This window comes from Tupaia chinensis, unplaced genomic scaffold (assembly GCF_000334495.1).
Source record: "Tupaia chinensis unplaced genomic scaffold, TupChi_1.0 Scaffold000023_1, whole genome shotgun sequence".
NCBI classification, from domain to species: Eukaryota; Metazoa; Chordata; class Mammalia; order Scandentia; family Tupaiidae; genus Tupaia; species Tupaia belangeri.
In genome coordinates, this window is record NW_006159453.1 from 1,854,158 (window position 1) to 1,865,574 (window position 11,417).

The 11,417-nt window shown below is 43.5% G+C and overlaps 1 pseudogene; it reads right to left on the reverse strand.

The window, feature by feature from the left end:
- Window positions 1-10,685: 10,685 nt before the first annotated feature.
- On the reverse strand, window positions 10,686-11,012 carry LOC106734540 (ATP synthase-coupling factor 6, mitochondrial-like; annotated as a pseudogene).
- Window positions 11,013-11,417: the final 405 nt, after the last annotated feature.

Below are 11,417 nucleotides of genomic sequence, written 5' to 3' on the forward strand. Positions count from 1 at the left end.
CGCGCAACCCGTTCTCCTCCATTCTCCTCTCGGGCTCTTGGGCACACCCGCACACGCGCCCGGCGTGAGTTTTAAGCCACCGGGTCCGGGACACGAACCGCGGTCGACTACGTGGGAGTCCAGCGACATAGCCATTACGCTAACTGCTGGTTCCCAATCCATGTTTTTTGTTGTTGATTTGATTTTCCTGTTCTTGTGTTTGTATTATTCAAGGGAAAGGTAGGTGAATATAGGCTAAGGTGTGACTCTCACTGTGAAAGGCTTTAAAGAAAATCAAAGAAAACAAAATACAAGAGTGACTCAGTGCAAATCTGGCCCCAGCCACCAACTTTTTGGCAGGAAGAGGTACATACTCTATAGAGAAGCCAGAGAGATCTTTTAAAAACTAAATCTTGGAACAGCAGTTGGCACAATGGCTATGTTGCTGGAATCCCATGTAGTTGATCTCAGTTCAAGTCCCGGACCCGGTGGGTTAAACTCATGCCAGGCACATGCCCAAGATCCCGAGTGGAGAATGGAGGAAAAGGGATTGCAGCGTGGCCATTCCCCCTGGGGGGTGATTTCTTACTTTCTGTCTCTCTGTCTTTCTGTCTTTCTGACAAGCACACACGCCCTATAGCAAAAACCTCTAAAAATAAAACAAGACTAAACTAAATCTCATCACCTTATCACCCTTTAGATCACTTTCCACTCTTTAGGCTAAAGAGTAAAACCCTGATGAGCTTACAAGGTCATGATGATTTCCCTAACTCCATCACCAACAGCTACCTCCAGCAGTGTTCCCATCTCCAGCCACACCGACCTTTCAACTCCAGGGTCTGTCCTCCATCTGGGCGTTTATGACTGGATCTTCTCTTCTTCCCATCCCCACGCTTGTAGCTCAGGTCTCAGCCTCAACCACTAAATTAGGTCTCCCTGTTGTTCACTACCATTACAACCTAATCACATAACACTGATTACAGCTGGACAGTCAGTGACATGTTTAATATCCATGTCCCCCACTAGACAGGAAGAACCATGAATACAAAGTATCAGGTACCTTTACTGCACACTGAGTGTATTACCCTCCTATCCTGCTAGGATTTAAGAACTGTGGCAAATCAGATTTGAATTCGTTTTAAAAGGGTGAATGGGGCGGGACCAGCAGGTGGCGTGGTGGTTAAGGTGCTGACATTCCCACATGGCCGACCACAGTTCAAGTCCTGGAACTGGTGGCTTACTTTCTCACATTCTCTCTCTCTCTCTCTGTTTCTCTCGCTGGTCAAAATAAAATAAATGAATGAATAAATAAATAAAATTAAAATTAAATAATTATTTTAAAAAATGGTGAATGGGGAAGAGTGATAAGATCAGATCAGGTTTCTTTTTTCTGTTTTGTTTTTGGGTGTGCACTCACTGGAAAAACAGAGAGACAGAGAAACAAAAAGCAAGAAATCACGCCCACAGGGTAGATGGCCATGGTACAATCCCTTCTCCATTCTCCTCTTGGGATTCTGGGCAAGCATGCACATGCACCCAGCATGAGGTTTTGTTTTGGTTTGGTTTTGATTTGGTTTTCTTTTTTTTTTTTTTTTCGGAAACGTTCAGGGTGGTGCACTTGCCAGAAAGACAGACAGAGACAGAAAGACAGAAAGTGAGAAATCACTCCCCTGGAGGGATGGCCACGCTGCAATCTCTTCTTCTCTATTCTCCTCTCAGGATCTTGGGGGCACACACGCACACGCACCCGTCGTGAGTTTAAGCCACCAGTTCTGGGACTCGAACCATGTTTGACTACATGGGAGTCCAGCACGTAGCCATTACACCATCTGCTGTTCCCAACCCAGCATGAGTTATTAAGTCACCAGGTCCAGGGCTTGGACTGTGATTGACTATGTGCAAGTCCAGCGACATAACGATCACACCACCTGCTGGTCCTGCAGATCTGAGGTTTAGAACAAGACAAAACTAAAGGGAGACATCGTGTGTTTCCACTTAACATGTACCAACTGTCCACACTTTATGGTAGACACTGAAAGATTGGAGGACACAGAAATGGTTTATTACCTATTGATGGTAATGTGTATAGTATTCTCAAGTGAACTGGTCTGAGGTGAATTTCATGTTGGGTATATTATCTTTATATGCCAAATGATGTGTAGCGATCGAATGTATAAAAAATAATAATAATAGGGGCTGGCAGGTGGCATGATGGTTAGGGGCACTGGACTCCCACGGTTCAAGTCCCAGACCTGGCAGCTTGCTTCCTCACTTTCTCTCTCTCTGTCCCTCTCTAGTCAAATTAAAATAAATAAATAAATAAATAAAGTTAAATAAAATAATTCTAAAAAATAAAATAATAATAATAAAATAATAAAATAAAACAAAACTAGGAATGGCTGCACAGAGGAGAAACTTATTTGGAAGGTAGACTTCCAAGGATTTATTGTTAGTTTTTAATGAGTGTAAAGATTATTGGGTCTACATATTTGGGCAATTGAACCATTTACTGGGAAGACAGTTATTCTTTTTCTTTTTTTTTTTTTTCTGGAGAGGTTTCTGCTTTAGGGGGCATGGATTTGCCAGAAAAGACAGAGAGACAGAAAGCGAGAAATCACCCCCCAGGGGCGATGGCCACACTTCAATCCCTCTTCCTCCATTCTCCTCTTGGGATCTTGGGCACGCATGCACAGGTGCCCGGCGTGAGTTTAAGCCACCGGGTCTGGGACTCAAACCGTGGTCTACTACATGGGAGTCCATCATCATAGCTATTATGCCAATTGCTGGTCCCAGGAAGAGAGTTACTCTTAGGAGGGACAAATCTACTGTCTAGGTTCAGGATGGGAAAGGACAAAATAGGAAGTTAGAAGAGAATGAAAAACTGGGACCAGCAGTTGGCATAATGACTATAATGCTGGACTCCCATGTAGTCGACTGTGGTGCAAGTCCTGGACCCGGTGGCTTAAACTCACACCAGGCAAGTGTGCATGCGTGCCCAATGATCTCGAGAGGAGAAAGGAGGAGAAGGGATTGCAGTGTGGCCACCCCCTCTGAGGGGTGATTTCTCGCTTTCTATCTCTCTGTCTCTCTCTGTTTTTCTGGCAAGTGCACACACCCTATAGCAAAAATCTCTTTAAAAAATTTTAAAAAAAAGGAAAAAGAAGAGAGTAAAAAACAAGAGTCAAAATAATTATGGAGAACAAGCTGATTGAGAAAATGTATTGGTAATACAATTATCAGACAGTTGAGACCCACAAATTGGTGACTATTCATGGAGAAATAATATAATCACTTTTATCTAACAAGGAGCTTTGCTAGGAATGTATTACTGAATAAAAGTACTAGAAAGAAACTTCAAAAATATTGAAAAGAAAAGAAAATGGCTTGGACCAGCCAGTCTCATGGTGGTTAAGGCAGCTGGATCCCACATAGCCAACTGTGCAATTTGAGTCCCATTCCTGGCAACTTAAAAAACATGCTGGGTATGTGTGTGCATGTGTGCCTAAAATCCTGAGAGGAGATTGGAGAAGGATTGCAGTGTGACCATCCTCCCTAGGGGGACTTTCTGAACTCTCTCTCTTCTCTCTGGCGAGCAGATGCACCCTATAGCAAAAAAAGAAAAGAAAAGAAAGAAAGAAAGAAAAAATGGCTGGAGACTATATTAAAGCTAGACTGTGGGCCAGCCCTATGATGTAGTGGTTAAAAGAGCTGGATCTCATATGGCACTTTAAATCCTGGCTCTGGCAGCTTGAACAACATGCCAGGTATAAGGGCTTGTGTGCCGCAAATCCCAAGAGACTGGAGATGTGGAGAAGAAGGGATTGCAGCATAACCACTCCCCATTGGGGGGTCTTCTTCCTTTCTTTCTCTGTTTCTCTCTGGTAGTATCCTCTGGAAAAATAAAATAAAAAACACTAGAATATTACAGGGCTAGGGGCCAGCAGGTGGTACGGTGGTTAAGGGGCTGGACTCATAAGGCCGAGTACAGTTCACGTCCTGGACCTGGTGACTGAAAATCATGCTGGATGTGTGTGCGTGCATGCTCAAAATCCTGAGAGGAGAATGTAGAAGGCATTTAATAGGGCATGTGAGAGAGCCAGATAGAGCCAGAGAGACGGAGAGACAGAAAGCAAGAAATCGCACCCCCAGGGGGATGGCCGCGCTGCAGTTCCTTCTCTTCCAGTCTCTTCTTGGGATTTTGGGCATGCATTCACACATGCCCAGTGTGTTTGAAGCCGCTGGATCCAGGACTTGAACCGCAGTTGACCATGAGGGACTCTAGTGAAGTAGCCACTACGGTATCTACTGGTCCCTGGCAAGCTCACATGCCCTATGGCAACAACAAAAACACAAAATTACAGGGCTGTTTCATGATAAATGGAAATAGTCATAATTTTTTAAAAACATCAAGCATAGTTCCATGAAGTATGCATTTTAGTTTGATCCCAGTGGCAGGTGCAGCTCATCCCTGGCTCAGTCAGCCTGAAACATGCTGGGCACATACCTGAGTGCCCAGGATCTGCTGGACTGAAGGACTGAAGAAAGGAGATCCCAGAAAGTCCAGACCTTGTGGTGGGCGCTTCTCTCTCTCTCTCTCCCTCTTCCACACAGGTCTGTACACTCCTTACGCGTGGAGGGGAACAAAAGGTATTATATAACATAGCTCGAAGACATTTTAAAGATTGCATTCTTCATTCTAGCATTAGATTCAACAAGAGGAAGCCCACCTTTCTGGTCTTTGTAACTGTAGATCCACAAGTATCCCCACATTCAGAATGAAATAATTGAAATTTACAGGTGGGTTTACGTGGACACTAGGAGGCAATATAATGCATGAGGGACGATTTGTTACTAAAAATAAAAATATGTCAGTTACCCCTGTGTTGCTAAATCCACAGATTAATTCTTACTGGCTCATCCTTTTATTTATCTATTTTTTTTTTCTATTTTGCCAAAGGGTGTGTGTACTCACTAGAAAGAGAGAGAGAGAGAAAGTGAGAAACCACCCTCCCCCCCATGGGGAATGGTCACACTGCAACCCTTTCTCCTTCATTTCTTCTTCCTTTGGGAATTTTGGGCATGCACACGTGCCTGGCACATTTCTCCAGCTGCCAGACCCAGGACCAAGCTGCACGGTTGGCCATGTGGGATCCAGCCGCCTCAACCACCACGCCACCAGCTGGCCCTACTGGCAAGTGATATTGGTCTTCCGTTTAAATATAAATTTGTTTAAGAAAAAAAGAAAGTCAGGCCAGCCCTGTGGCCTAGTGGTTAAGGGAACCAAATCCCACATGGCTGACTGAGGTTCAAATCTTGGCCCTAAAGGCATGAAAAACACACCAGGAACATGTGCATACGTGTCCAAAATCCCAACAGGATGCAAAAGTGCAGGAAAAGTAATTGAGGCATGACCATGCCCCATTAGAGAGGGTGCATTCTCCTTCTTCCTCTCTCTGTCTCCCTCTGGGGAGCACATACACTCCCTGGCAATTAAAAAATATATAGTGAATTGAAAGAAAAATATTAAGTTAAGGCTGATTCAAGTAATATTCAAAAATTGTATAACTGAAACAAGAAGAACTGAGATTATGAAATGCTGCCATAGACTACAAAAAAGGTAAGAAGAGTACCTATTTATTTCAGAGGGCATGTGTGCTCATAAGAGAGAGACAGGGAAAGGGCAGAAAGTGCCCCTGGTGGGCTATAGTAAGGCACACTCCCTCTTCTCCTTTTTCCATCCTGTTGGTATTTTGGGTGTGTATGCCAATGGATCCAGCATTTTTTTAAGCTGTCCCGGCCGGGATTTGAACTGTGGTTAGCCATGTGAGATCCAACTTCCTCAACCACTATGCCATGGAACCAATCCTGTAATTTTAAGAATTCTGTGGGGGAACCAGCAGTTAGCATAATGGCTATGTCGCTGGACTCCCACGTAGTCGGCCGCGGTTCGTGTCCCGGACCCGGTGGCTTAAAACTCACGCCGGGCGCGTATGCATGCGTGCCCAAGATCCTGAGAGGAGAATGGAGGAGAAGGGATTGCGGCGTGACCATCCCCCCTGGGGGGTGATTTCTCGCTTTCTGTCTCTATGTCTCTCTCTGTCTGTCTGGCGAGCGCACGTGCCCTACAGTGAAAATCTCTAAAAAAAAAAAAAAAAAGAATTCTGTGGGTTCATTGTGATTTTCCTGGTGCTGATGTATAATACCAATGGACTGAAAACTCAGGAACCTTTGTTCTAGGTTCATTTCTGTCACTAACCAGTGGGATTTTGATTGGTCTGGTTTTTCTCAAGAGAATTGGATTCAATCATATTCAGTTGTCCTTCCCTTCTAAAATTCTGAGTCTATAATCCTAGGCATAGCCTCTCAATTCTTGATTTTTCTTGGCCTAGACCTAGGTCACAGTTCCTGGACCCACCTCTGCCTTGTTTTCCTGCCTTAGTTCCTGCTTGATCACATGTCATCTTTAGCTTGTTCATTAGAATAGCTCCCTCTCCCAAATGTCATGGCCTTGTCCTCAACTCTACCTTAGCATTTAAAATTTCTTCCTTTCTTTGGTGAGAGAGAGAAAAACAGGTATTCTTAACAGGGCTTTGCCACACTGTGGTTCCCCACTCCCCAAATCCTGCCCCTGTTCAGGATCATGAGTGTGCACTGTGCTCAAGTCAACCTGAGACTCAAACCCAGGACCTCCCATATGGCATCTGTATCACACAGCAGCATCTTACTGCCTGTACCATGTCGGCTGGACTTCCCTCAGCATTTACACTATTAAAAGAAACATCTGAGGCATAATAAAATTCAAAGAGTTTATTTGAGTAAATAGCAGTTCATGGGGCCAGCTGGTGGCCATGGCTGACCGTGTGGTTCGAGTCTCAAACCTGGTGGATCAAGAAACACACTATGGCGTAATGGCTATGTCGCTGGTCTCCCACATAGTTGACCGCAGTTCGCGTCCCAGACCCAGTGGCTTAAAACTCACGCCAGGCGCGTGTGCGTGTGTGCCCAAGATCCCAAGAGGAGAATGGAGGAGAAGGGATTGCAGCGTGACCATCCCTCTGGGAGGGGATTTCTCGCTTTCTGTCTCTATGTCTCTGTCTGTCTGTCTGGCGAGCGCCCGCGCCCTATAGCAAAAACCTCTCAAAAAAAAAAAAAAAAAAAGAAAAGAAAGAAAAAGAAAAAAAAAGAAACACACTATGTATGTGTGCGTAAGGAGAAAGGAAGGAGAAAGGAAGAGGGGATTGTGATATGACCACCCTTTATGGATGGTGTTTCCCTACTCTCTTTCTCTCTGTTTCTCTCTCTTTGTCTTTGGTGAAGGCATGTGTCTTCTAGCAAATTAAAAAAAAACTGCAATTCATGAATACATTAATAGGGAACATCAGACTAAAGAGGTCTACTGTTCCAAGAACAAAGTATCAGAATCACGTAGTTATTGGAAAAATTCTGAAGAAAACGAGAAATAATTTGATTGGTTTGCAATTATGAAATTGCTTTTTTTTTTTTTTTTTTTTTAAGATACCTTCTGGAGAGTCCTTAGGCACAGAATTGTGTTAGGTAACATAACACCATCTAACATAAGCATTCATCAAAAATGACTGGTTAAGGATCAGCAGTTAGCATAATGGCTATGTCGCTGGACTCCCACGTAGTCGACCACGGTTTGCATCCTGGACCCGGCAGCTTAAACTCAACACCAGGCGCATGTGAGTGCGCACCCAAGATCCCAAGAGGAGAATGGAGAAGGGATTGCGGCATGGCCATCCCCCCTGGGGGATGATTTCTCGCTTTCTGTCTCTCTGTCTCTCTCTGTCTGGCGAGCGCACATGCCCTATAACAAAAACCTCTCCAAAAAAAAAAAAAGACTAATCTTAAGTAACCACTATACCAACTGCAGGCCCCACTTTCTGTTACTTTAATTTACTTTAACAATATGTTGCTTTGTGTTATCTTTTTATGTGCATGTTTTATCTCCTCAGATGAAGGGACTTTAAAGCAGGGTCCTTCTTTTACAACTCAAATCTCTTTCCAGATCACCTGCCTGTAGTGGACACTCAGAAAATGTTTATTTCTTCATTGATGAGAGTCTTAAGAATTTATGTACCAGGTTATAAAATCCTTTATTTATTTATTTGCTTATTTATTTCGGTCCTGTGTAAAATAGTTTTGACTCACCTGACATAACTCATTTCAATATAAAGATGCTATTCATTCTTCTACCATAACCCTTCTGGTGAATTCCTTCAACAGAGCTGTTTTGGGGACTAGTTCAATCTTATAGCAGTTAAACTCTGTACGTAGAAAGCTGGATCCCTCATGGACAGCCGTGATTAGAATTCCAGCTCCAGTAAAGTACGAGAGACACTCCAAGCATGTGAGTGTATGCCCAAGGTCCTTACAGGACAGAGGAGAAGGGATTGTGTCACGACCACACTCTATTGGGGAGGCTTTCCCTCTTTTGCTCTCTGTTGTGTACACCCACTTCTGGGAATATTAATAATATAGTCATTTTTTGTTGGTTTTTCTGCTATAGGGCACTTGCAGGAGAAAGACAGAGGGGATGGAGGAACTCCCAGGAGCGATGGCCACACAAAAATTCCTTCTCTCCATTCTCCTCTCAGGATTTTGGGCACACGTACACATGTGCCTAGCATGATTTTCAAGTTGCTGGGTCCAGAACTTGAATCACAAGGTCGGCCATGTGGGATCCAGCCACTCCAACCTCTGCACCACTTGCTGGCCCAATAGTAAAGTCTTTTTTTAAACCCATTTTGAGCCTATCTTGATGGTACAGTCAGTAGCAAACTGAATCGTAGAGTTGGTACCCACATGGCTGACCAGGCTAGCTTGAAAACATGCTGGGCAGCAAGAAGAGTGGAACAGGTGACATATCACTCCCTGACCCCAAAATATACCATAAAGCTGCGATAAAACAGCATGGTATTGGCACAAAAACAGACAGATGGACCAATGGGATAGAATAGAGACCCCAGAAATAAACGGCAAAGCTTACAGCCAACTAATTTTTTTTTTTTTGGAGAGGTTTTTGCTATAGGGCGCGTGCACTTGCCAGACAGACAGAGAGAGACAGAGAGACAGAAAGCGAGAAATCACCCCCTGGGGGGATGGCCATGCTGCAGTCCCTTCTCCTCCGTTCACCTCTCGGGATCTTGGGCACGCATGCACACGCGCCCAGTGTGAGTTTTAAGCCACCGGGTCTGGGACGCGAACGGCAGTTGACTACGTGGGAGTCCAGCGACATAGCCATTACGCTAACTGCTGGTCCCCAGCCAACTAATTTTTGAGAAAGGATACCAGTCAATCCATTGGGAAAAGGAAATCCTTTTTAGCAAATGGTGCTGGAAAAACTGGGTATCCACCTGCAGAAAGATGAAACTGAATCCCCATCTTTCACCATTAACAAAAATCAACTCAAAATGGATCAAAGATCTGAACTTAAGACCTCAAACTATAAATCTACTGTGGAAAACCCTGGGAAACTCTGGACATTGGGGTAGGCAAAGTTTCCTAAATTAGACTCCCAAAGCACAAGCAATAATCCCTAAAATAGTCAAGTGGGACTATATCAGGCTAAGAAGTTTCTGCATAGCAGAGAATACAGTAACAAGTGTGAATCGACAACCCTCAGAATGGGAGAATATTTTTGTCAAATATGGTTCAGACAAGGGGTTGATAACCAGAATACACAGAGAACTTAAGCGCCTTACACGAAAAAAAAAATGATTAACCCAATTAAAAGATGGGAAAATGAGCTGAACAAAAATCTCTCTAAGGAAAGCATACAAACAGCCAAAAAGTCTATGAGGAAATGCTCAACATCCTTTATCACAAGGGACATGCAGATCGAAACCACAATGAGATATCACCTAACCCCTGTCAGAAAGGCGAAGATTAAATATATAAAAAGTGATAAGTGTTGGCAGGGATGTGGTGAAAGAGGAGCTCTCCTACACTGTTGGTGGGAATGTAAACTGGTTGAGCCACTTTGGAAAACAATATGGAGGTTCCTCAAAGATCCACAAATGGAACTACCATTTGATCCAGCAATCCCACTTCTGGGTATCTATCCAAAGGACAGGAGAATGCTCTGTCAGAAAAGCACTTGCACCTCAGTGTTTATTGCAGCATAATTGCTAAGACATGGAACCAACCCAAATGTCCACAAACAGATAAACTGATGGAAAAAGTGTGGCATATATACTCTATGGAATACTATTCAGTCATAAAAAACGAGATCCTGGCATTTGATTGAAAGTGGTCAAATATGGAAGATCTATTGCTGAGCGAAGCAGCCAGGATACAAAAGAAAGATATTGTATGTATCCACTTAATATATACCGACTATCCACACTTTATATTAGAGATTGAAATATTGGAAGGCACAAAAGCAATGGAAATAGTTATGGGTAATGAAGACAATGTGGAACAGGATAAGGGAACAGCATAGAGAAGGCTAGCAAGAGAACAAGTAGAGAGGCCTGGCATGAGTGGAACACAGAAATGGTTTATTACCTGTTGATGATAACATGTATAGTATGCTTTTTTTTTTTTCAACACCACCAAATAATTTATTTGGAATCAGAATTAAAAGAACATTTGACAGCTGTGAAATGTATGCTTATTCTGATACTTCTGTAGTTGTACAACTGACTCATCACAAATTACTGAATTAATGTTGCTTTACTCCTTCAGGATGGGAGTTTATTGATGATTTCAAATTTGCGATCTTCAAACTTGAAGTTAGGGGACATGTTCCTGTCTACTTTACCATACATCTGCTTCAGCTTAAAAAGCTCCCTCTCCAGATCTGGCTGGTATTCTGGGCCAGTATCAACAGGTGCTCCAGTTGTCTGTCATTTAGATTTGTATTCTCTAATCTTGTCCACAAAAAGTTTCTGTACGGAATCAAGTCCCTTATTAGACAACACTGCTGGGACACCAATGTTCCTCCGTAAAGGGACTGAGACTGCTGATCAAATGACGGAAGAGAACCTGAAGCGTCTCTGAAGAACCATGGTGACTGTTACTTGCACTCAGTCCTGAGCCGCCAGGATGGCCGCCGCCACCCTTCTCAACACGTATAGTATTCTCAACTGGACTGGCCTGAGAAGTACCACACAGTGGGTAAATTCAGAAGTGATTTTTTCTCTTGACCACGAGGTGGCAGAATATGCACACATACTACTGGTCAATGGACCGGTGGGTCTCTCGCTCCTTTTGGGAGCAGTAGTACTAACCCTTAAAGGAGACAAAAAACTTTCAAGAACATTATCTCATGAAACCCCTGTGGAGTAGGGAAGACAGATATTTTTATGTTTACTTTTATTCATTAAAAATATGTTTTTAAAGTTTATTGTGGTAGATTATTTCTTCCATGAGTGAAACAGAGAGGCAGCACCCTCAGTAGGGTCATGACAGCA